This window comes from Sciurus vulgaris, assembly GCF_902686455.1.
Source record: "Sciurus vulgaris genome assembly, chromosome: 16".
Lineage (NCBI taxonomy): Eukaryota > Metazoa > Chordata > Mammalia > Rodentia > Sciuridae > Sciurus > Sciurus vulgaris.
The window spans coordinates 15,315,312-15,335,631 of NC_136477.1; the positions used below are offsets into that span (position 1 = coordinate 15,315,312).

At 47.4% G+C, this 20,320-nt stretch overlaps 1 protein-coding gene across 1 annotated transcript in view; it reads left to right on the forward strand.

Annotated features, from left to right (window-relative positions):
* Positions 1 to 15,368: 15,368 nt before the first annotated feature.
* Positions 15,369 to 20,320, forward strand: part of CYP4F22 (cytochrome P450 family 4 subfamily F member 22) — a 31,325-nt gene continuing 26,373 nt past the window's right edge. The window contains exon 1 of the mRNA XM_079114087.1: positions 15,369 to 15,443. The gene's annotated coding sequence lies outside the window, so the exon portion shown is untranslated. The remainder of the gene's footprint in view (positions 15,444 to 20,320) is intronic.

Sequence of the window (20,320 nt, forward strand, 5' to 3'; positions counted from 1 at the left end):
TCATGCAGGAAAAACTCATCATTGCACGAAGAGGCAGGCATGTTCTCGAGCTTGCTCAGTTCATTGTCATACATCTTCATATGTCACCCATTCAAAAATGGCAGGTGAGAATGCCTTTGGGAGGAGAATTTGGTATCATCATGAACAGAATTTACTCCAGGTCACCTGAGAGGGGTGGGTCAGGATGCCCTGATGATTTTGCTGGCTCCTTGTAAGTTTACCTGGCAGCCCCCAGCTGAAACAAAGCAACTTTAGAGGCAGGTTTCAGTGATTTTTAGGGGCAACGCTTTTTCCTGCACACATAGGCAATTGTCCCCGAAAGCATCCGCCTCCTGGCTAATGGTTGGTAAAAGTCCCCATTTTAAAGTGGACATTCGCTGGGTTAGTGTTCTCAGTGTTGTGCGACCATCACATGTGACCATGTTCGAAAACATTGTCACCACTCCAAAGTAAAACCCTGTTCCCATTTGTCCTCTTTGAGTGTCACTCTGTTTCCTTCTCCTGGAGCCTGTGGCAAACACTCACCTGCTTCCTGTCTCTATGGATTTACCTGTCCTGAACTTTTCATGTCCGTGCAATCATACACCGTGCGACCTTTTATGTCTGGCTTCTTTCACTTGGCATCTTTTTTTTTTTTTTTTTTTTTTTTTTTTTTTTTTTGTACCAGAGATTGAATGCAGAGGTGCTTAATCACTGAGTCCCATCCCCTCTCCTTTTTTTATTATTATTTTTATTTTGAGAAAGGGCCTCACTAAGATGCTGAAGCTGGCCTTGAACTTGCAATCCTCCTGCCACAGCCTCTCCAGTAACTGGGATTACAGGCATTCACCACTGTACCTGAGAGCATTATGTTTTGAGGGTCTTCCATGTTGTAGCATTGATCACTGCTTTATTCTTTTTTATGGTTACATAATATTTCATTGTATGGAAGGACCTTAATTTGTTTATATAATTGGAGTTTAGTTTGTTGGAATACTTCATCTCATTCATTTACATATTGTCTCTGGCTATTTCCATGCTAAAATAGCCAGAACTGAGTTACAAAGCTAAAAATATTGATTATCTGGACTTTTAAAAAAAAATGTGCCAGAGGAGGATCTGAAGTTCGAGACCAACCTGAGTAACACAGCATTACCAGCCCATCTCAAAAAAAGAGAAAAGTTTGTTGGGGTTTGTCTCAGAGGTAGAGCATATGCTTAGCATGTGCAAAGCCCTGGTTTCCATCCCCAGAACAAGAAGTTTGTTGACTCCTGCTGAACCAGCCCACCTGGATTCAAATTCTTGTTCTGCAGCTCACTAGCTCCATCGTTTCGTCTCTAGGCCTCACTTTGTCCATCTCTAAAGTGGGAGAACAGTACCAACCTCACAACATGGTGTGAAGGTAAAATGAGGTCGTATGCATACAATGTTTGGCATGGTGCTTAGAAGGTGGGAAGCATCTGATGAGTAGGGAGTTGGGGACAGTGGCAGCCTGAGCTCCTGCTGTCCCTACCTACCTCAGCCTCCCCAGCAAAGATTCAGTCCAGCCCACAGAATAATCCATTTAATTATTAGTATGTCCACACTCCCACATCCTAGATGAGTCCAGATTCATGTCACATATTATTTCTGCATCTGGGGCAACTGTCCAAAGGCTGAGCTTCCCTGCTGGCCCCCAGCACCCCAGCAGCCAGCAGAGCCTTAGGGCTAGGCTTTGAGCCAGTCTGGAACTGTAGCCAAATCATCAAAGGCAGAGTTGACCAGCCTAAGAATTGGGTGAACACAATTTGCTGGAGGGAAAAAGCAAGTCATGATTCAAGCTGTTGACCCTGCTGCCTCTGGGCAGGCAGAAGTTGACATCAATTTTATTTTTCTGGAAGAGCAGAGGTGAGATTTAATCTCCCAGGCACCTGTCCTGGAACTGGGGAGGAGGGAGTTTTGTAATTGAGGACACAGGATATTGCACAGAGTCTGAGTTCAGTCCTTGGAGGTGTGGAGGGGCATGAGTGTGGGATAGGTGGGGCCATTGTGGTCACCCGCTGGGGGGACATTTACCATGTATCACAGGCATCTCATTACCACCAGCAACCTCAAGACAATGACACAGGGCAAAGCGTTTTCAACATTTTTTTTTCTTTGTGGTGCTGGGCATGGAACCCAGGGCCTTTGACCATGCCATGCAAGCTGGTGGTCCCTCAGGTCTCCAGCCACCTGTGTGTAGGGCTGGCTGGGCCAGGTGAGACAAACCCTGGTTATCTGCTGGGTACTTCTGAGAACAGGGAGCCCTGCCTTGCTTTGTCTCCTGGACACGATCTGAAAATAATCTCAAATGCACAAGAAAGTCACAAGAACAGTATGAGGAACAGCCCTACACCAGCACCCTCAGCTCCCACACGGGCTGCTGTGAAATCATGCCCCGCCCCTGCACATTCCCTCTCTGTACACACCCAGCCCTAAACTTTCTTTTTTTTTTTTAACAGGGTCTTACTATATTGCCCAGGCTGGCTTCCAGCTCCTGGGCTAAAGTGATCTGCCAGCTCCCTAGTAGCTGGAACTGCAGGTGATTTTGGTACTAGGAATTGAACTCAGGGGCATTCAACCACTGAGCCACATCCCCAGCCCTGTTTTGTATTTTATTTAGAGAAAGGGTCTCACTGAGTTGCTTAGTGCCTCACTTTTGTTGAAGTTGGCTTTGAACTCTTGATCCTCCTTCCTCAGTCTCCCGAGCCGCTGGGATTACAGCCGTGCGCCACCACCCCTGGCCCATTTTTTATTAAATAGAAAATTTTGAACAAATTTGAAAGTAGAGAGATGGATGCAGTGGTGCATGCCTGTAATTCCAGCGACTCAGGAGGCTGAGGCAGGCGGATCTCAAGTTCAAGGCCACCCTCAGCAATTAAGGGAGGTCCTAAGTAATTTAGCAAGACTCTGTCTGAAAATAAGAATAAAAAGCCTTGGGGGTGTGGCTTAGTGGTAAAGCACCCCTGGGTTCAATCCCTAGTACAAAAAAAAGTAGAGAAAATTGTAAAATGAGCCTCTCTATGCACCTGTCCCCCTCAAATGTCATCTCAGGGTCCATCTTATTTCTTCTAACTCTCCACCTATTGTGGACAGTATTTTTTTTGTGATATTATCTGCTGTTGACGATCATGGCCAAGATCTAGTAGTGCATTAGAAACTGCAACATAGTGCTATCTGAATATTATTCTTACCTCCTTTATTCGCTGGAAGATTTCTCTAAAGGGAAACAGTCCCAGGCACACTGTTTGCGTCCCTGTTGTACAGTTCCTATGGGACAGGCAAGACACATGCTCCGTTCTTTTCCTTTGCTAGTTCTTTTTCTTTCTTTTTGGGCTCCACCACTGAGCTATATCCCCAGACTCCTGTGCTAGTTTTCAAGATGATAACTAGGCTCCTTAACATCCTCTAAAGGTAAAAGAGATTCCACCTCCCCCATATATTCATGAACCCACAGATTTGAACTTTTGAAACGTACATTGAAGTTCTTATCATTATTGATAATCAAACTGTCTCCTTTCTCTGGACAATGGAAGTCTCTTAGCATTGGCTACTGGCTCTTTTGACACGGTTTGCAGTTTTGGGGAGCTCTGTCCCTTCTCCTCCTTCTTCTCTCTCCCTCCGCCCCTCCCTCTTGCTAGGGATGGAACCCAGGGTCTCTTGCATACTAAGCAAGCTCTGGGCCACTGAGCTTCCTCCAGCCCCCTCCCACCTTTTAGAACACAATGCACATCATGAGTCCATGCTGACACTTACCATTCGTGTTCGGGATTGAATGGCTTTCACTGAACCCGATGAATCTTATTTCTGTGTTTTTGTCTTCCCACACTGAAAAGCTACACGCACAAGGACGTCAACATGCACAATCACTCTTTGGCTTTATTCCACAACACGCACACACACCCATCTTGGAACACGCAGTATCTTAAACAATATGAGTCTTGAAAACAGTTTATGATTTATTTTCTGGTTCTTTTGGACATGTGGGCCTATCTTACCTGGGATATGTCATCAAATTACTGTGGTTGTAAAGTCACCCCCAATAATTTCTTTCTATGTGGTCCTGCCACCACCTGAACCATTTGACTTTTAGGGAATATATATATATATATTTTTTTTTTTTGAGTGCAGAAAGTTTTAAATCTTTCTTTGTCAGTAACAGGGATGGAACACAGGACCTTGTACGTGCTATACATGCACTCTACCACTGAGCTGCACCCCCAGTCCTCTTAAGTGTTAAACATAGCAACAACAATAAAATAACACATCACAACAACATCTTGTATTATAACTGTGCAACTAGAAACTGTGCAGTTAGAGCTGAGGAGGTAGCTCAGTGGTAGAGCTCTTGCCTGGCAGCCTGGCATGTGCAAGGTACTAGGTTCCATCCTCAGCACCACAAAACCAAAGCAACCCTGCCCCCTAAAAAGAAACTGTGTGATCAGAAAACAGCTCAAATAACAGGATTGGTGCGCTCTAATGACAATTATTTATCTGCTTTTTTTTTTAATGGTACAAAAGATTGAACCCAGAATCACTTTCCCACTGAGTTGCAACCCAGTTCTTTTTTTTTTGTACTGAGGATTGAACTCAGGGGCACTCAACCACTGAGCCACATCCCCAGGCCTATTTTGTATTTTATTTAGAGACGGGGTCTCCCCGAGTTGCTTAGCACCTCACTTTTGCTGAAGCTCTTTGAACTCTTGATCCTCCTGCCTTGGCCTCCTGAGCCTTTTTATTTTATATTTTGAAATAAGGACTTGCTAAATTGCTGAGGCTGACTTGTGATCCTCCTGCCTCAGCCTCCCCAGCAGCTGGAATTACAGGCATGAGCCACCATATCCAGCTGTTTAATTGCCATCATTGCAAAATTTATCTCACTTTCACACCAACCACCCATCTTATTTAAAAGTATTGAAATATTAAAAATACTGAAATAGTTCTGTTACAAATGTGGCACAGAAGTACCGGACCATTCAAATGAGGTAATGACACATTGCTTTTTTGTATTGTGGTAGAACCCGCCTGACATAAGATTTACCGTCTTGAACCTTTTTGAGCGTGTAGCACAGCAGCATTAAGCACGTTGGCACTGTGGTGCAGCTATCACCACCGTCCATTTCCAAAGCTGTTTCCATCCCACAAAACCAAAACTCTGTCCCCACCAGACACTCGCTTCCCATCCCCCTCCTTTGGTCCCTGGCACCCACTTTTCCACTCAGGGCATGTGATGACTCTCAGCACCCCATAGAACTGGAATCAGACAGGATTTGTTCTTTCATGATGGGCTTATTTTACACAGCAAATTATCTTCAAGGTCCATCCATTCGTCTGTAGCATGCGTCAGAATTTCTTTTCTTTTTTACGACAAAATCGTATTCCATGGTGTGTGTGTGTGTGTGTGTTTGTGTGTGTAATTTTTTTAATCCATTGATGGGCATTTGGGCTGCTTCCACACTTTGGCTATTATGAGTAATACTGTTGTGAACATAGGTGTGCAAATATGTTTCGAGCCCTTGTTTTCAATTCTTTTGGGTTCATCCCCAGAAATGGAATTGCTGGATCATCCTCAGTTTGGTTTACAGCTGTACAGTACTTCATGGTGTGGATGTGGCATGGTTTATCCAACTATCTCCTGTCGGTGGTCATGTGGACTATTTACAGTATTTCTTTCTTCTTTTGGCAATTGAACCCAGGGCCTTGAGCACCTGTTTTACCCCTGAGCTATGTTCCCAGCCCTGCCAGTCTTTTGATACTTTATTGTTAAAAAAGTCTTGTCCTAACTCTTTTCTTTTTTTTGCAAGTTAATCACTAGTAACTATTTCTATACGTGGGTAAGCACATGTATAATTTTGCCAGATATTACCAATCTCCTCTTCCTGGGGATTCTGTAACTTTGCATCATAACTAGTGAAGCATGCGAGTATAACCTTACTTGACCTGGTGGACTCCTATACATTCTTCAAAACCCAACCACAGTATCCCATTTTCTAGGAAATCTTCCTTTCCCTTCTGGTTCCCCTCCTCTTGTCTTTCCTAGTTCCAGGCTCCTTTCTCTAGTTCAGCCCTAATTAGTCCTAAGCGGTTGGGAGCCTGACAGTATTCAGAGTGAGAGCTCTTTGAGATCCAGCCCCAGTACTGTCTTGGAACATGCGGCACAGGAGTGGCACGGAGTAGTAAAAACTCCAGAACGTTTTCTGCCTAGGTAAAGGGAGAGTCCCTCCGCTCTAGGCCTCCCTGCTGGGCTTTCCTGGGTCAAGGAAAAATTACCAGGTCAAGCTGGCTGATAGCCTGAGTTCTGCTCTCTGCCCTCTCTCTGAGTCATCCGTACCCAAGGGTGGTGACTTTGCTGTGGGTGTCTTGTCACCTGTGTGGTTTCTTGGCCAGAGGAGCAAAATCTGCCTAAGCTCAAGGAGACCCCAGATCCAATCCAGACTTCCCAACTCCCTGAGCGGAGAACCTCCTTTCTGCGCCTCGACTTTTCCATCTCTAAAATAGGAATAACAACGTGTCTGTCTCCTGGCTGTGGCAACGGAATTGGTGAAACGAGAGCATGCCCATTCACTTTCCACCATTCACCTGAGTATTTATTAAGTGAAATCCATAGGATGTAAAAGTCATCATTTTAAAGCAAACAATCCACTGGCATTTAGAACATTCACGGTGTTGTGCAATCATCACATCGAGTTCCAAAACATTTTCGTCACCCCAGACGGAAGCTCTGTGCCCATTAGGCAATCACTCCTTGCTTCCCCCTCCCACTAGCTCCTCGCAACCACTAATCTGCATCTGTTTCTGTGGATTTGCCAGTTTGGGACGTTTCATATAAACGGAGTCATACACTGTGTGGCCTACTGTGTCCGGCGGCTGTCACTCGATGTCATGTTTCCAAGGCTCAATTACGTTATAGTAGCGCATCACTCCTTTTCATGATTGAATAATATTCAACGGTACGGGTAGATGGCATCTGTATATCCATTCATCACTTGATGTCCATATGGATTGTTTCCACTCTTGTCCACCCTGTGTAGTACTGCCACGAACATTTGTGTACGTGAATGTGTTTGAGTACTTGTTTTCCATGCTTTTGGACAGATACCTAGGAGTATTTGCTGGATCACGTGGTAATGTTGAACTTTTTGAGGAACTATAAGACCCCACCATTTAGTGTTCCATACTTGATCTCTGGTACCCCACCCCCAAACCAGTGAGAAGAGAATTCTGGGTGGAAACTGCTTCACATCCCCATGTTGCAGACAAGGATGCTCAGGAGAGGTGGCCCCATGTCAGCCTAAGGCCAATGACTACCAGAGGAGCTCCCATTTGCTGAGTGACCACTGAATGCCAGTCAACTGCTCAGAAGGTTTCTAGGACTGGTCACTCAAAGGGCCTGATGGTCCCTGGAATTCAACAGATCTCTGTTCAACTTCTAACTTGGACAAGTTATGTCCTCACTCTGAGCTTCTGTGTTTCCACCTGTAAATGATTGGAATTCAATTCCCTACCTCCCAGCCTTTTTGTGGAGAGGAAGTTTGATAATACAGGCAGAGGATGGAACCTATAGTAAGCATTCGATTTTCAAATGTATCGCCCAAACCCAAAAGGTCAACTGAGGCTCAGAGGGGTGAAATAACTTGCTAAAATCACATTGCAACTGAATCCAGTCTGCAAGCATTTTTGAGAAGCTTCCAGAACCTTCTTAACCCTTCTGGAAGCCAGTGTGGGGAGACTGCAAAGACAGGTCCTCTTGGGAGGGCGTTTGCTGCTGCACTGTTTTGCTCTTTGGGGAACTGACCTTTGACAATGAGAGATCTTGCCAGATTAGCCTGAAGTGGCCTGTGGTCATGAATGACACAGCTGGTTCCCTGATGGAGGTGACTGTGTCACCTCTGCCCCAACCCACTCACTCCCCCTCTCTGCTCTTCTGTTTATAGCAGCATAGGCAGGGTAACTTCTGGGACCCCAAATGGGGCAAAGCGCCAGGCACTTCTGTATCTCCAGTTATTGACCATGGCTGGTTCCTCTGCCCAGGGACATCCTTCTCATTTCTGCCTGGCACACAGTGGGATCCCACAAGAACATTGCTGATTTGGCTTCTCTGATTTCTTCAATGGGTTCTCCACTCTAGCCTACTGTCCTCTGGCTTCCTGAACATTCCAGCCACAGGGCCTTGGCACTTGCTGCTCACTTTGCTAGAGTGCCAATGGTACTGTCTTCCCCTTCATTCAGTGATTACCTTGAACTTCACTTCCTCCTGGAAGTCTTCCTTGACCACCTTATCCTAACCAGGTCCTCAGTCCCTCCCTGTGTATTTACTCAGATTCTTATCTGACATTATCTTATTCATTTGCTTGTTTACTGCTGCCTTCCCCAGTTGGATGGGGACTCCACAAGGGCATGGACTGTCCTTCTCAGTGCTGGCTCCATCCCCAGGGCTGAGACCAGTACCTGGCACACAGTGCTCAGAACACATCTTCCCACCAATTGGCTATTTGACTTGCTTAGTATTATAAATACAACTATTCTTTCTTTCTAAACTGGCCCATGGAAATGAGAGCCTTTTCCATGCTCAGCCTCAGAGGCTAGGGAAGCTCCTCAGATAGGTCACAAGGGTCCCGACTCTGTCCCCACCAGGCTGTGTGACCCTGGGCAAGTCACTGCCCCTCTGGTTGAGACTATGGCTCCCAGTACCCCAGAAAAACAAACTCATGATGTTGCACATGATTTTAAGAAAATTAATGACTTTCTCCAAGTCCAGTTCTAGGACTCCCCCTCCTGATAGCTGATAGGCATTAAAATTCATTTGTTCATTGACTTAGTTGGTCAGGAACTATTCAGATGGTGCCTACACTCTGCCAACCCTCATGCTAAGAGGTCCTGGGGCTCCAGAAGTTCTTAGCTCGGGACTCTGAGGTTCCCAACTTGGGGACAGTTGCAGCCAGTCACTCTCTACCCCAAGTTGTTGGGAAGGGGTTAGCTGGGAGAGGCCAGATGAAGCCAGAGTTTAGCCTGAGAAGGGGTCATAGAAAGGTTCTTGGAGAAAGGGTAGTTGAAGCTGGGTTTTAAGAGCATTCCTGCAAAGGGAACAACTTTTGGAGATTTGAGGGAAAGAAGAGAAATAATAAGGATATTTACACACTTTTTACATCCATCTGCCTCAGGATCATCTTAAGAGGAAGGGAAGAGGATCATCCCATTTCAAGTTGAGAAAAATGAAGCTCAGAGCTAAGTGGTATATAGAAGGCTACAGAGCTAGTGCCAGGGCCAGGTATCTTCTGACGTCTCCTGGGGGACAGGCGGGGTTTTCCTAATAGGTTGAGGTGGGGTGGAAGCCAAACCTGATTGGCTGAAGAACCATAATGTAGAAGTCGTTGCTTAAATAAACAGGAAAATTCTGATTGGCTGGGAAGTAAGCGAGAGAATATGATTAGGTGAGAGTTAGGAGAATAGTTTAATTGGCTAGCGATCAGGAAGATGAACTTTCATTGGCTTCAAAACAGACAAGTGACCGATTGGCTGAAGGCAAAGAGGACAGCGCCTGATTGGCTAAGAGGTAGGCGAGCAGAGTTTAATTGACCGAGGGGCTGGGGGCAGCATCTGATTGGGTGAGAAAAAGGAGCTAGGAGTTTGATTGGCTGAGGCATAGGATAGGCGAGCATGTAATTGGTGGAGGGGTCGGAGGGGGAAGGTCAGAATGAAGTAAGGAGGCAAGGAATGGCAGAATGAAGTCTGTGGTTTCAGAAGTGTCATTTGTCCTCTTCGCAATTCCTGTGCGAGTCGCTGGGCTCTGGTGGAGGGAGGTGGAGATTAACCCCTGTGGACTATGGGGAAAGGAGGCAGGTGCATGTGGAGGAGGGGAGGGGCTGGGTCACTCTGGGCAAAGGCCGGAGAGGACACCTTCCCAGGCGTACCTAGGTGAGAAGGTATCTTTTCCTCCATTCCCCGCATCGCGCCTCCTCCAGAGTGGTCCAACCATTAGGATTTCTGGCTCAGGTGGGAGAGGGGTCACCCTTCTTCCCCTCCCGCCATAGCAGAGGAGAGGTGCTTTCACTGAACACCCCAGCTCCTAAACCTCCCTTGCAGCGCCGCTTCACCCACTCACCTCCCTTTAGGGGAACAAGTTCTTAGTGGTTTCTGAGGACAAGGGACCCCTCCCCCTCCTCTGGTCCCAAGGCATCTTCTGCACCCACCTGGGTCTTTAGTGCTGTCGTCCTCCCTCCTGAGTACTCCCAGCTCCCCTTGCAGCCCTCTCTTCCTGTTGGCCTTTCTCTTTACCTTTTCCTCACCTGCCCCCTGATTTTCTCCTGTTCACTATTGAAAACTCCAGCCTAAATACTGTCCAGGCCAAAACCCCAGGGGTCACAGCGACTCTTCCAGTTCTCTCTCCTCTACATCCAATCTATTGGCACATCCCATCAGCTCCACCTTCATAACCAATCCCCGATTTTGCCCATTTCCCAGCTCTCAGTTCCTCCCCTGCTGAGTGCTGGGGGCACTCTTGCTCCTCCTTCTGTTTGTCCAAAGTATTGCAGGCAGAGGGAGCCTGTTAAAACCTAAGTCAGGGTGGGCTGGGGTTTCAGCTCAGTGATAGAGCGCTTGCCTAGCATGTTTGAGGAACTGGGTTTGAGTCTCAGCTCCACATATAAATAAAATAAAGGTCCACTGACAACTAAAAATTATTTAAAAAAACTCCTAAGTCAGGCCGTGTTCCTTCTCTGCTTAGAACCCTCTGTGGCTCCCACCTTCCTCTGCATAATAATCTAAGTCTTCCCTGTAGCCCACAAGACCTGACACGGTCTATCCTTCCACGTGCCCACCCTTCTGTCCTCCCACTTTGGATTTTCCTCCGTGGCACATTTCATATGCTCTTGGATGGTGTGTTTCTGTTTGTTTACTGTAGAACAGTGCCTGACATTCTGTGGGAACTTGGCGTTTGTTGAACGAATCTACACTGTGCACCAGCTGGGGCTGGGGAAAAGGCACAGGAAGAGAGGAAAACACTGTCCACCCATGTGGTGATCACAGCTCCATCTGGGGAGTCCATAAATAAAACATTCCAAAAGCAATTTTGCTGGAACTGAGTTTGAGCCTGAACTGAGTCCAGTGGTTGGGGAAGCCTCAGAGAAAATGGCCTTTGAGCTGAGACCTGAAGGATAAGCGGGGCTAGTTGACTGTGTGAGAGGAAGATAATCCAAGCAGAGGGCACAGCATGTGCAAAGCCTTAGAGGTAGGAGAGATGGTCTTGGTAGATTTGGCAAAAATGGTCCCCAGTGGCATTTGTGTTGGTGGTTAGGAGGGACCAGCTTGGGTTGGGAAGGGCTGTTTGCCCCCCACTTTCACCCCTCACTTTTGAACTGTTCTCTTGACCACTCAATGGGCTCCTTTACCTTGAGGCTTCTGGCTAGGTTCAACAAATAGGGAGCCACAGCAGGTACTAGAGGTAGGAGAGTGAGTTTGAGCATTTATACCTCATCGCTTTTCCTGTAGTCCGTGCAAGCTGATTTTGTGCATGGACTGAAGGTTCCCAACTCTTTTCCAGGCAGGCCTCTCCACAGAGCCCCATCTGGTTCATGTTCCAGTAACTGCTTAAGCTCCCTTGACCCGGGTTCTAGAACTGGTAGAGCTCTTGGCTGTTTCTAGCCCCCAGGGTGCTACATTATCCCTTTGGGAATAGAGTTCATCTTAAACCATTTTCAAATGCCCTCATCCAAGTGTTGCATTTGTTTCCTTCCAGAATCTTTTTGTTTTCCAGTGCTGGGGAAGGAACCCAGGACTTTGCACATGCTAGACAAGTAAGTGCTCTACCACTGAGCTACATCCCCAGCCTGGAAAATCATTTTAAAAATATGAGATGAAAGTCATGTAGATAAACAAGCTTATTTATTTATTTATTGATTGATTGGCACTGGGGACTGAACCCAGGGATACACTCTCACTGAGCTATACCCCCAGTCCTTTATATTTTTTTATTTTGAGACAGTGTCTCGCTAAGTTGTTGAGTTTGGCCTTGAACTTGGGATCCTTATGCCTCAGCCTCCCATGTCACTAGGCTTACAGGCCTGCACCACCACGCCTGGCTATTTATTTATCTTTGAGATGGAATGTGGCTATGTTGCCTCAGCTGGTTTCAAACTCCTGTGCTCAAGTGATCACCTTAGCCTTAGCCTCCCAAGTAGCTGGGATTACAGGCCTGCACCACTGTGCCTGACTAAAATTGAACCACTTTAAAATGTATGATTCAGTGGCATTTAGTGCATTCACAATGTACACCCACCATCTCTATCTAGTTACCCCCAAAAGAGAGCCACAACCATTACCCCTGGACATGGGCCTCACTCCTTGCTCCTCCTCCAGACCTCTGGCAACCATTATTCTATTTTCTGTCTCTATGAATTCACCTATCTGGATATTTCATGTAAATGGAGTCATACCAAGTATGACCTGTTGTGTCTGGTTCCTTTCACTCAGCACGATGTTTCTGAGGTTCATCTACATTGTGGCACGCCTCCAAATTTCATTCATTTTTATGACTGAGTATTATTTCATTGTATGGATGGACAACTTTCATCTATCCATCCGTCCATTGATGGACAGTTGGGTCATTTCCACCTTTCAACTATCATACATGGTGTTGCTGTGAGCATTCCTACATTCCTAGACAAGTATATGTATGAATGTGTCTTTTTTTTTTTTTTAAGTTTTACCTAGGAGTAGAATTTCTGAGTCAGACGGTAATTTTATATTTAACTTTTTGAGGACCTGCCAAATTGTTTTCCCCAGAGGCTGCACTGTTTTCCATTCTCACCAGCAGTGTATAAGGAAGTCTCTCTTTCACATTGCTGATCCTAAAAGTTAGCTGCCAGCTTCTGGAGGTCCCGGGAAATGCTCTTTGCTGGATCCCTGCCACGTTCCACCTTCATTTTCTTCTACCATCTCCCAAACCTAACCACTGCCTCTGCTTCTGATGATTTTGGTAACCTGATTGCCACACAGTTCCGTCCCTTCCTAGGTGCCAGGCTCCTAGACCTCTGGGTACATGTGACGGTACCTATTACCACCTTTCCCTAATCTCCACCTCCAACTCTCGCCTCTGCCTGTCCTCTCTCTAAATGCTGCTGTCACTAACAATTCCATCTTCTTATCCTCTTCTGGACCATCTACCTCCCTCCCTGAGTGGCCTCATTTACCCACTCCCATCTTCTCAGTGATCTGCCATCTTTCCACTGTAGGTGACTCATAGACACACTTCTGGTGTGTCCTCACATGATGGGCCCAGCTGCCTCCTAGGTGACTCCGTGAGCATCCCACGGGCCTTTTAGATGGAAGGTGACCTACCCAGGGTTTCTCAACCTCAGCACTGTTGACACTTGGGACTGGATCATTCTCTGTTGTGGGGGTATTCTGTGTGTTGCAAGATGTTGAACAGCATCTCTAGCCTGTACTGACTCCATGAGAGTAGCACCCCCTGCTTCACCAGTGTGACAAATGTATCGCTGGACATTGCCAAAACCTGCTTCAGTTGAGAACTCCTAGGCTAACCCAAATCAGACCCAAAATTCAAAAAGCTGTTACTTGTACAGTTCATGCCCTCAACCCTGCAAACATCACTCATCTTATGATCCATTTCATCTATAACCTCCATTTCAGCTGTAGAGGAATGGAGCAGACATGTGACTTTCCTAAGGACACAGAGCCAGGAAGTCAACTGTCAATTTATGCCTTCTGATCACCAGAATCTTTGACTCATTTCTCTTCCTGATCTTCATTTTTCTAAGGACAAAGAAACTGGAGATGCCCTCACTTCCTCTCCAACTCTGCTTCTTAGAACCCCAAGTCCAGCCAGTGACCAAAGTGGCTGATCTTCTGGGCCTCAGTTCATCCCTCCCAGGTCTCAACCATCCCACCCTTTATCTCTGTCCCCCTTCAGCCACCTCTAGGATCCCTCTCAAATTCTCAAATTTCAACGTTTTCTAGTATCCCCAATGAGCTCCTCTTTGCCAGGACCATTGGCAAAACCAAATCCACAATGCTGAACAACAACAACAAAAAAACCCAAACAAAAAACCTCTACTGTGCTTTAAAACCAGCCAGCAAGGGGCTCTTTCCGTGCTCAAGAACCATGCATGATTCCCCACTGCCACCAGATCAACTCCTAGCTACTCAGGCTAAAAGCCCTTTGCAGCCAGCTCCTGCACCCCTCCAGCCTCCTCGCCTCTCACACCCCAAGGCCAGGGAAAGCCACCTGCCAAGCCACACCTTCCAGTTTCTCTGTGCCTGAGCCCCACCCCCTCTCCTGCACCTGTTGAAATCCAACCTCTCCCTTCAGTCTCAGCTCATATGTCACATCCTTCACGTTGCCTTCCTTGGCCTCCCTTCTGTGTCCTCTGAGCAGCAAAGCTTCAATTATTTGCATCTCCTCTTCTTCACTTGGAAACATGCGCACCACGACCTCCCTACTTTCCAAGGGCCAAGCACCAAGTGAACCAGCATTATTGAAATGCCGAGGGGTAGAGGAATCTTCTAAGTTGGGGCAAGTGGAGTTGGAGTTTCTTACACTTGTCCTCCCATCGGTCTGCCCACTTGCCCAAGTCAGTCACCCACATACCCACCGACCCAGGAGTGGCATCCATCTCACTTCCAAGAGCAGGGTTGACTGGACACATCTGGAGCAGATGGGCTGGCCAAGGACAACATCCTGGCGGAAGGGTTATGTTGTCCAGCAGTGGGCGGGGAGGGTTAGGAGTGGGGGAGCAGGACTGGTTTAGTGCTGCTTGTTGAGGCCAGAGGTCTTCCAGGAGGGACAGCTCTGCTGGTTGCAGAACTCCAGAGGGGCAAGTTGGGTCCAGGACCCAGAGAGAATGTTAGAGCTGGTTCCCAAGGGCTGATGGTGGAGTCTGAGAATTCCAAAGGGCCCCCGAGGATGCTCCTGGGAGCTAGTAGGGTCTCGGAGGAGATGACTTAGGGACCTGTGCCTGAGACTGGGGGCCAGCCTTGAGGTGGGGGCCTTGAGAGACGCTGGAGTGGGAGGGGGGAGGTCCAGAAGGGGAACTGGGCACCAATGGAAGCCAAGCAGGGGCAGGAGGGCGGGGAGTCTGTTGGTGTGGGGCTTCTAGGTGTCCAGGTCTTCGTGTCTCTGTCTACTTGTCTCCAAGTAGAGACGCATCGCAGACTCAGTTTCCCGTCCCTTCGGTCTGTCTCCACGCCTCCAGGTCTGTCTCTCCATCTCTGGGGGCCACGCCGGCGTCCCCGCCCACCCGCCGCCTGGACCTGGGTGGGGCCGCGGGGGGCGTGTCGGGGGCGTGTCCCCAGCGGAACTCGCGGCTTAGCCGGGCGGGGTTAAAGGGCCGGGTCTCGAGGCAGCGCGGTCCAGGCTGAGGTTGCGGCGCCCACAGAGCCGCATCAAGGCTGGAGGCAGAGACCCGCAGGGTGAGTGCGTGTGGGGGGCTGTAACTCGAGCGCGGCCTCCGCCTCGCGGTAACCTGAGGCTCGCCGGGCTCGGTGCTGGCGGTGCGGACGCGAAGGTCTGCGCGTGGCGGCGGTCAGGGAGCAGCCGGCCTCCTCCCGGAGGAGGAGGTCTAGGACCCGGCTGCATGTCCAGCACACCTGGGGTGCAAACCCGACAGTTGCTGCATTTGCCCCCGGCCCGTGCGCGCCTCGGAATCCTGGTGTCTTTTCCTGAGTGTGCGTGGCGGAGAGAGGGTCTTCTCCTGGTCAGGACATCTCAAATGGGTTCAAGCTCCGAGCACGCCTCCTTGGGGCTGACTGAAGTCCCTGGCATTTCGCCACTGCATGTCGTCTTGAAGGGGAAGCCATACGTCCTGCGGATGGGGTGCATGCCGGTGGTCCAGCCACCATCCGGTACCCTCTCCCTATCCTTGGTAGGCACAGAGCCTCCGAGCTCCCCCTACCGTGAGATCTCCTTCCAGGCCACCAGAGTTCCCTGTAAGGGTTGTGTGCAATCTTGTTGTTGGTCCTGGAGGATAATTTGTCTGATGGATGCTATCTGGTGTCCCAGGGGTCTGATTCATTCTCCCGGGTGTCTGGCCAGCGTGGGCCTCGCAAAGCCACTGGAGGGCCACTATCTGGGGAGTTTCCGGCAAGGAGGAAGAGAATGAGATAAAAAAGGAGGCTGCCTCTGGCCTCCGTGTGGGCTGGCTAGAGCTCAGGGCATCCTACCTGTCTGCCCACTCAGCCCACATGCGCATCGGTGCACTCGGCGCCCATCACTCCTCACCCCATGGGTGAAGCTCTCTTTCCCACACTCCTTCCTCTCCCCCGTTTCTGGCTCCTGGACCTGAGCCCAATCAAAGCTGGCAACGTCAATCTCCTCCTTGAGTCCTTCTAAGCTTCTGGCCAGCCCTGAAGAGGAGGAAATTCCCCTCTTCTCTACCAACCTCATTTTACAGGTGAGGACACTGAATGCCAGAGAGGGGAAGCAGGCGCCCCCTAACACTCAGTGGGGGAGCTGGGATTTGAACAAACAAGCCCTGTCTGACCCCAAAATCCTGGGCCACTTTCTGATGGCCCCAGCGTCTCTTTATAACCCAGCTTGGGTTTCTGAGCAGTAACATTAGCTCTGGACTGGTGTCTTGGCGGTGACCTAGGTTGGTATCCATAGAGGGGCTTGGATGACCTGGCAGACATTCAGAAAATGGGACTCCACCTCCCTCCCCGCCTCCATGACAAACCTTGGATTTTCCAAATCCCAGGTGGCCAGGTAACAATAATGAACATGATGGCAACGCCAACAGCAATGTCATGTCATCACATCCATGAGATGAGGAAATAAGGTTCCTGTCTTAAAGATGAAGAAATTGAGGCTCAGAGAGGTGCAGAGACCTGCCTAAGGTCACACAGCTAAGGGGTAGAGCTTTATAGAATCTGAAGCTCTTCTAAAGCAAGTCTTGTCCAGGTGTGGTCACATTTGGGATGGCACATAGAAACGATTGCATCCCAAGAATGAACTAGATTACAGATAGTTTTAAAACTTTTTCTGCCAGGATTTTCTTTGGCCCAAGGAAACTGCAAGCTTCCAAGCTTTAGTGAGACTCTCCGATCTCATTTGGTGACTTGGTTCTGTCCTCATTAGTCATAACTGACCCTGAAGCTCTGTCTCATAACCCTGGAAATTTGAGGTGCTTAGTGTAGAGCACCCAGACCTAGAACCACCCCCCTTAGTTAGGACCGTCTGGAGCTGGCACTGTGAGGGATAAGAGTCTCTGGGCAAGGCAGCCCTTTGGTGTTGAGAGAATCAAGGAGGGTACCAGGAGCCCAGACAAGGAGACAGGTTGCCTTGACTACAGGCTGGGAGAGAGAGTAGAGTAGGAGGCTGGGATGTGGGGTGATGGGCCAGCTTGGGATGCCTGGCCCGGGGTCAGCATCTGCCATTCAAGAAGGGACATGTGTGTGGTGTGTGGCACTAGCCAGGGTCCAAGTCCTGTATTCCTTCTGTCCTAAGAAGGGAGCCCACACGTCTTGTATAACAAGTCCCCAACTGGCAGCTGGCTGGGCCAACCTGACAAACCAGCACTCCTTGGGCGTGGGCTATGCTGCAGGGCCAGTCTCCATTGCCAGATAAGGCTGGGCCCGGCGGGGCGGGTGGAGCCACCTCTGCCTGGGCAGGGCTGCTGGGTGCCTTGCTTGGCATCAGGGAGGACACGAGGGGCTGGCATAGGGAGAGAATGTGCATGCCGGCCACCCACAACATTCTGAGGTGCCAGTTTTGAATGTTTTCCACTTTTATGAAACAGTAGCCATAGGAATAGCCATGATGGCTTGAGGGTTGTGTACCATGTGATGGGGCCTTTCCACGCCTTGTGTCACTGAACCCTCCCTGACAACCTGAGCAGGCAGATCCTGTTATTACTAACTCACTTCCCAGATTGGCAAAGGAGGGCTGAGGGTCGAGGCTGAGCTCGACCCAGGTTGCTCGCCTGGGGAGGGAGGGGCAGAGCTAAGGAGCCTGGGACTCTACCACTGAGCTACCCGCCTGGCATAAGCTCTTCCTAAAGACCCTATTTTTTAGAGCAGTTTTAGGCTTATAGAAAAGTTTCAGAGAAAGTACAGAATCCACGTGCCTCCTCTTCTCTTCTGTAGTTCCCTCTTATTGACATCTCATTAATGCTATATAATTGTTACAATTAATGAACCAATGTTGATACATTGTTATTAACGGAACTCCTTTTAGGATACACTCTTTGTGTTGTGCCGTTAACTAATAAATTTTTGTAATTAATTTCAACACCTTTGTTGTTGTGTGGCACTAGGAATTGAACCCAGGGGAGTTCTAGCACTGAGCTACTCCCCCAGACCCTTTTTTAAAAATTTTGAGACAGGGTCTCCATAAGTTACCCAGGCTGGCCTCAAACTTGGAATCCACCTGTCTTGGTCTCCCAAGTAGTTGAAATTACAGGTGTGCACCACAGGGTCCGGCTGCTACCACACTTTTGAATGGGTTACCTGGTTTAGAAGATCAAAAGTTTGGAAAGGTGGAGAGTGAATTAGGTTTCCTCTTCACCCCTATCTCTAGCTCTTCCAGGACCCTTTCAGAAAGAGCCATTGTGGTCAATTTCTCAAAGTGTTGTTTTTTTTTTTTTTAATTTTGTATACATATAAAATTAACATTTTTTCTTTTTCTTTCTTTGGTGCTGGAGCTGGAACCCAGGGCCTTGTGTGTGCTAAGCACATGCTTCAGCATTGAGCGGCACCCCCGGTCTCCAAATTATTCATTTTATTATTTTTTTTTACATTTTACTGGTGCATTCTAATGGTTCGTAATGGTGGGAGCTGTTGCTACATATTCATGCATGCACACAATAGAGCAATAGGATTTGACCGTTATCATTCCGTCGTATTTCCCTTTTCCCTCCCATCTTCCCTCTCCCTGTTCCCTTTCCTCTACTGATCTCCCTTCCATTTTCATGGACAAACCCATTCCTACTTTCTTTTCCTTTTTCCTCTCTAGCTTCCACATGTGAGAGAAAACATACAACCCTTGACTTTCTGATTTTGGCTTATTTTACTTAACATAATGTTCTCAAGTTCCATACATTTTCCTGCAAATGTCATAATTTCATCCTTTTTTATGACTGAATAAAACTCCATTGTGCATATATATCATATTTTCCTTATCCACTTATCCGCTGATAGACCCCTAGGCTGGTTCCATAGTTTGGCTATTGTGACTTGTGCAGCTATCAACATGGTATGCATATATCACTGTAGTATGATGATTTTAATTCTTCAGGATCAACACCAAGGAGTGGTACAGCTGGGTCATATGGTGGTTCCATTCCTAGTTTTTTGAGCAACATCCATGCTGATTTCCATAGTGATGGCACTAATTTAGAATCCCACCAACAGCATAAAAGTGTTCCTTTTTCTCCACATCTTCTCCAGCATGTATTACCACTTGTATTCTTCATGACCGTCATCTGACTGGTCAGATGAGATCTCAGTGTAGTTTTGATTTACGTTACTCCAATTGCTAATGATGTTGAACATTTTTTTCATTTATTTGTTGGCCATTTCTATTTCTTCTTTTGAGAAGTGTGTTTAATTCATTTTTCCATCTATTATGTTTTTTTGGTATTTTTTTGTGTATTTTATATATTCTGGATATTAATCTTCTGTCAGAAGAGTTGCTAGCAAAGATTTTCTCCCATTCTGTAGGCTCTCTCTTGACATCCTTGATTGATTTCTTTGCTGTGCAGCTTTTTAATTTGATGTCACCCCATTTATTAATTCTTAGCATTTTCTCCTGAGCTTTAGGGGTCCTATCGAGAAAGTTGTGGCCTATGCCTATATGTTAGAGTGTTGACCCTACATTTTTTTTTTTTGAATCTACATTTTCTTCTAGGGGTTACATAATTTCTGTCCTCATTCTGAGGTCTTTAATCCATTTTGGGTTGATTTTGTGCAGGGTGAGAGATAAGGGTCTAGTCTCATTCTTTTACATTGGGTAATCAGTTTTTCCAGCACCATTTGTTAAAAAGGGTGTCTTTTCTCCAATCTATGTTTTTGACACCTTTGTCAAGTATCCCCTGACTGTATCTGAGTGGGTTTGTCGCTGTGTCTTCTATTCTTTGTCATTGATTTGTGTATCTGTTTTTATGGGCGTACCATGCAGTTTTTGTTACTATAGCTCTGTAGTATAGTTTATTTTTTAATTTTTTAAAATAATTTGAAGTCAGGAATTGCGATACCTCCAGCATTGATTTTTTTTTTTTTTTTTTTTTTTGGCTTAGAATTGCTTCAGCTATTCTGGATCTTTTATTCTTCCAAATGAATTTTAGAACTGTTTTTTCCTAGTTCTGAGAAGAAT